Raw genomic sequence first — 5,999 nt, forward strand, 5'->3', positions numbered from 1 at the left:
TTTATGGAGCAAAATGAAAAGTAGTTGAAGTGAAAAATGGTATGGTCTTAGATATTTTTCTTTACAAGCACAAACATATTTGTAATGAGCACATAATATATAAATCTTTATTGATTTCCCTCAATAAATATCTAATATATGATGACTTCATGTTTGGCAGGAGTATTCTTATAAGGAGCACTCAAATACTAAGCACATCACTTTTGTCGAATGACTGTTACATCCAGATTCTGTGTCAACACACATTGAGTTCATGAGCTTTTTAAATTTTATTTGTAAGAATCTTAAAAAACAGTTGTAATAAAAATTTGCCCCACCCCAAAGGAAAATTAAAGACATGGTATAATTATTAAAATGTAAAATGCTGAAGGTGGGGTGGCATGAAATCAATCTCCTGCTTCCAGCCGGGTTCTCCACTCGTCTGGCAATTATGATAAGTGCTGCCCCACCACTGAGAGTGAGAAAGGAAGCTGCTGTTGCTGCCACTTCTGCGTTACATGTTGCTATTTTATCCAATCTAGTCCTGTAAATAACTTCTCAAAAACCTTAAATACCCATTTTGAAAGCACTCCTTAAAGCAAAGTGCCCACTCATCCTTCCATCTCAGAACTTGGCATTCCAACTACCAAGACCTCACAAAGGATGGAACGGAACTGACCTGCTGAGAAAAGAGAAAACAAGAGGAGCACCTCCCAGGGTTGGATTCAGGTAGCATGGCTCATGCTCTCTTGTGGCCGCGGTGATAGCTTTCTTTCATTGCTAGATGCAGAAATAAAACAAAGTCAACATGAAGCAAACAAAATACCTTTAATTTGGCCTAGGTCAATAAAAATATTTATATTTCACTACCATACTTTCTTCATATGTATGGGTTTTCAGAATTTCTTTTTTTGAGGAGCATATATAACATCTGTACTTTTTTCTTTTTTTTTTTCTTTTTTTAATTTATACAAGCATTGGGTATAGTCAGAAGAGCGGGATGGTGAGAGAATTCACCAGAGTCAGAGAGGAGAGCAGACCAGGCAGACTGACGAAGTACACTGCTGAGGGGAGCAGCGGGCGGCAAGAGAGGTTTTCCCACCATGTGGGACCCTCCTCCAGTGGCCGGGGAGCAGCCGGGGATCGAACCAATGCTGCAGAGGCTGCGGGCAGATTCGCAACCCAGCGCTCAATCGCTGTGCCACCAGGGAGGCCCAACATCTGTACTTTTTTAAAAAAGATTAATTTATTTATGTATAAAAGAACTAGGGGATAGGCCAGAAGTGCAGGGAGGGGGTGAGGGGATTCACCAGAGAGAGTGGGAAGCAGAACAGGCAGATTGACTGAAATGCACTGCTGAGGGGAGCAATGGGCAAGACAGGACAGGTCTGCTGTGCCATGTGGGTAGCTCCTTGGCCAGCTGTGGGTGGTACTCATGCTGCAGTGGCTGGCGATAGCTTGATAGCATTGTCTTTAAACCCTGTGCCACCAGGGAAGCCCCAACAGCTGTACTTTTTGAGAGAATAGCATTTTATATCAGAAGAAAGATTAGTTTTAAGATCTTTAATATAAATATGTGCCAATGAATGGCATGGGAAAATAAGACATGATTGGGACTCTGCCTCAGCCAGAGCCTGGTTTCTGAGCTCTCACTCTATGCAGTATGGATAGGTCATATTATAACCTTGGGAAAATAATAAGACAACCCACTGAAATGTGTCTCAACACTAACAGTATTACTCTATCTGCTTCTGCTTTCTAGTGACAGGTATTTGCTCGCAGAAGATCTTTGCAACAAAATCCTAGCCAGTTCCTTGTCTTTCAAATACTTTTATCATTCTCCATAATCTTCCCCACCCTACGAGGCCTCATCTTGCATATCACTGTCTAAGCCATCACAAGTCAACTATTTGTTTCTCCAACCATGATGATGTGGGACCCTTAAAATTTGATATATTTGCCTGTGAATTTCTACAATAACCCAGTCCCTCCCTATCATTCCAACCTTAGAATCCACTAGGTCTTATAATAGCCCACATTTGGTTTTGGTTTCATTTTTTTCTTTCAACCTACCTTTAATCCACCTATATCAATTTAATTCTGCTACTTTTCACAATTAGAAGTGATTTTCCTCTTTCCCACCTTTTCTACCATTTCAAAAATGCGTCTTCTTTTCAGTGATCACATATTGGACTTTAGTCTCCAGCTTTTTATTTTTCTTAATGCCTAGAATTGTGACAAATTGCTTGTTAAGTGTTGTCTCCATCAAACACATTGCAAGTTCCTTGAAAGTTAGGACAAGACAGGTCCAGGACTATGTAGCACAGATGTAGCTAGACATACCCTGATATGTGGGGAAATGTTTCCCCAGCTTCCTGCTGCATCCTATAAATCAAGTATCCTATTTAAGAACAAGCTTAAGTTTTGACCAAGAAACTTAATAACATAGAACAGATAAGAGACATCTGATCAAAAAAAAAAAAATTCAAAGGGGCCTTCTATCAGTTCATAACAAGGAATCAAAGAGCTATGGAAACATGTAGGAGAATTTCTTGAAAGGACTTGTTTGCTGTGTTTTTAGAACCTCTCAAGGAGAATGAGTGATGTTTTTGTGACTCTCAACTCAAGCCAAGTAAGGGAGACGTCAGTCGAAATCATCTGTAAAGCTTAAAACCTGTCTCCTAATTTAGGGACATGAGAAAGAATGATACAGTAGTCAGGGTTCCCCTGCAGTGTAGATTTCCTGTGGATTAGACGGATGATAGATAGGTAAGTAGGCAGATAGGTAGATAGATAGATAGATAGATAGATAAACAGATGATAGATAAATGATAGATATATAGATTGATGGATAGATGATAGATAGATAGATAGATAGATAGATAGATAGATAGATAGATAGATAGATAGATAGATAGATCGACAGATTTATTTTAAGAACTGGCTCACATGAATGTGGAGGACATAAGTTCTGAAGTCTACATGGGAATCGTTCAGACTTGCATCTCAGACAAGATTTCATGATCCAGTTTTGAGACGGAATATCTTCTCTGGGAAACCTTAGTTTGTATTCTTAATCCCTCCACCTGATCGGATGAAGGCCATCCACATTATTAAGGTTATTCTTGCTCATGTAAAGTCAGTGGATTCCCTATGTTAATTACATCTACAAAACACCTTTACAACACCTAGATGGCTGTTTGACTGACTACTACAGCCTTGTCAAGTTGACACATGAACCCTGTCATCACAGGTAGTGTCTGAAATTCTGTGAGAAATTTCAAAGTTGAGCCACACTGACTGTGATGGGGGACAGGAACAGAAAGCCAGGCTTCCCTGGCCTTTGTGTATTCACTCAGTATTTGCGTGGGCCTCACAACCTGAGAGAGATCCAGAATTAAGTCTCCTTAAATTCTGTTGACTAGGCTACCTAAAAGAAGACAGAACTCAACCCAGAGTTGCTGAAGCCATCAGAGGATCCCGAGAGACTGAGAGAGCAGACGGTGAGCCAAGATTCATGCACTGACAACAAGAAGACTGTAGGTGAATGGTCCTGGCAGGTGCAGGCCAACTGACTGCCTATAGGAAGAGGAAGCTTGCACATGAGCTGCTACCAGAAACCTAAATCTCAGCGCTCTCTTGCTCCTTCCTTTCTCCTTCATGAACACCCTCAGTACCTGACTCAGTGGAAATAACACCCAGTGAGCTGGAAAGGTGCAGATGAACATGGTCGAGGAAGCCAAGCACAATCCCTCCCCAGATGCAGGAAAGCAGCACAGGGCCAGCTGCAGTCGGAAAAAGGGAGTTAAAAAAAAAAAAGAAAGAAAGAAAGAAAAGAAAAAAAAAAAAAAAAGGAGTCACTTCTGCTCTGTAATAAGTTATACTTTTAACTATTTCATGGAAATGGACAATCAAGATTTTCATTCGTAAAGGAATGAGTTATCAGAAAAGCCACGAGACTGTCTCAGTTTCCATCCAGGAACACAGAAAGAATTTTCTGTACTATGAATTTTAAACTTAAAATGAGAGAAACATTTAAGTTGCATTGGGAAATCTTCCCATGACTCAAACTCCTTCAAAACAGTGACGGTGTCCTCAAGGGTGTCAGAAGAGAGGGCACCGGAGTCGTGGAATCCAATATGAAGACTAAGCCTCTTTCGATGTTATGGGGTCTGTTGAAACCGGAGATGTGAGGGGTAGGACAAGGGAAAGGATGCACATAAGGTTTGCTGGTGGATGGGCGCGGGTCCTGTAACTAGACATTCAGGTTTGTTTTTCAGGGTAGTATAGTAGCAACCAGCAGCTTTTAATTGCTAGGATGAAAGCTTCAGATATTTTTGAAAAGTAGACCACTGTGATTCAATCTGTGATGAATTTGCAAATCTCTTGTGATACATATGTATAAAATATGAAAAAATGTATAAATTATCTATTTGCCTCTCTGTGTACTATTATGTAATATCTGGTACTATCCAAGTATTTAATGCCAATCAGTCATCTTGCATATTTTAAGTTCCCTTCATATTTTTTTTTCTTTCCTTACAGGAAAAACATTCAAAAAAGAATCAGACCCTGGAACGTTGGAATCTAATTTCCCTAATGATTTTCTTCTGGTGATATATATATATACACATGTATAGTATACATTATATTTTATATATAATGAAAACAAGAGTCAAATAGAAAAATACAATGGCACTAGGAGAAAGTCAGTGAGGTTATTAATAAGGAAAGCATGGACCTGGAAATCCAAGGGTAGGACCAGTGACAAACAGGCTGTAAGTGTGTGAGCAATTGGACTCTCCCGGCCATGCTCCATTCTGTTGCTAGAATACTGCTCTATCTGGAGACACAACATCCTTCCACACCACGTCCTTACTCTCCCGGGCTGCTCCCTTCTTGCTCACTCCCAGCTTCCCTGTGTTTCTTACTGTGACAACAGAAGTTCTCATCAATCATGGGCATTGTCTTCCTCCCACTACCAATGAGTCAACAATTTCTAGATTTTTTCCATGACCATAAACATCTATTTTGAAATGACATTCATCGCCCTTGATGAATGAGTCTCTGGTTTCCTCTCCAGCCTCATCTCTACCAGTTTTCTGTATGTGCCATATGTTTCATCCAAGCAGAACTTCTGAAAGATCATGTTAATCTGAATAAAATAAAAACATGAATGAAAAACACTGTTGAAACAAACTGCAAATATTTGGAGATGGATTCATTGTGGTTACTTTCAACGGGGATATGGAAATTTATATTCTTATCAAAACTTGATGACAAACAGCCAGTGGAAAATGAAAGTTTATCTTCTGTTCCAGGGGAGTAGGGGATCTTGGTGCCACCACAAGGCAGGTCAGAGAAGCAGCCTTTCTCACTAACCTTCCCGACAGATTTAGAACAGGACTGGGATGTTGTTCTGTAATCAAACCCAGCTGACCCCATCATTGTCTTCCCTCCAGGTGGATCGAGAGTAAAGATACTAGAGAATAATAGGCAAGACTGTAGCTTTTGGATAACAACAAGAATTAATTTACTGCTTTGCCATCTGTATTAGCTTTGAATACATCACCAACTTAGTCTCTCAAGCTCTCTAAATTCTCATCTGGAAAATTGAATTGTTATTTGTGATTTTAAAGAAAATATAATTAAAGAAGGACAAATAATTAAATGGAATAAATGGAATAGGTTAGACACTGTTGCTCTAAGTTTGGGGGATTTTTGGTTAGGAAAAAAAAATAAAAAAGAAGGAAGAAAGGAAATAATGGTTTAAAATTCAGGGAAATATCAGTCAATTATGGGAATTTCAAGACTGAAGCATCTCACCACATCCAATGTCTCAAATGAAAGGAATGTATTCCAAAGAGCCAGATCCAAAGCTCACCAGTGTGCTATGCCAAGTGGGGATTCCTCTCTCTGCTTTGGGGGGATAATCCACTTAATGTCAGCAGTCCAGCATGGAGGACTGTGAAATCCATGTCACCTACAATAACACCTCCTAAGACGCAGGACCCTAGCAT

The 5,999-nt window shown here is 39.8% G+C and overlaps 1 long non-coding RNA gene across 1 annotated transcript; it reads left to right on the plus strand.

Moving 5' to 3' along the window:
* Positions 1-673: 673 nt before the first annotated feature.
* Positions 674-5,408, plus strand: LOC129146897 (uncharacterized). Its single transcript, XR_008554257.1, has 3 exons — positions 674-708; positions 3,405-3,482; positions 4,525-5,408. It is a non-coding gene; the product is annotated as an uncharacterized LOC129146897 (long non-coding RNA).
* The last annotated feature ends 591 nt before the right edge of the window (positions 5,409-5,999 follow it).

Source organism: Talpa occidentalis, unplaced genomic scaffold (assembly GCF_014898055.3).
Source record: "Talpa occidentalis isolate TD23 unplaced genomic scaffold, MPIMG_talOcc4v2.1 talOcc4.5, whole genome shotgun sequence".
Classification (NCBI taxonomy): Eukaryota; Metazoa; Chordata; class Mammalia; order Eulipotyphla; family Talpidae; genus Talpa; species Talpa occidentalis.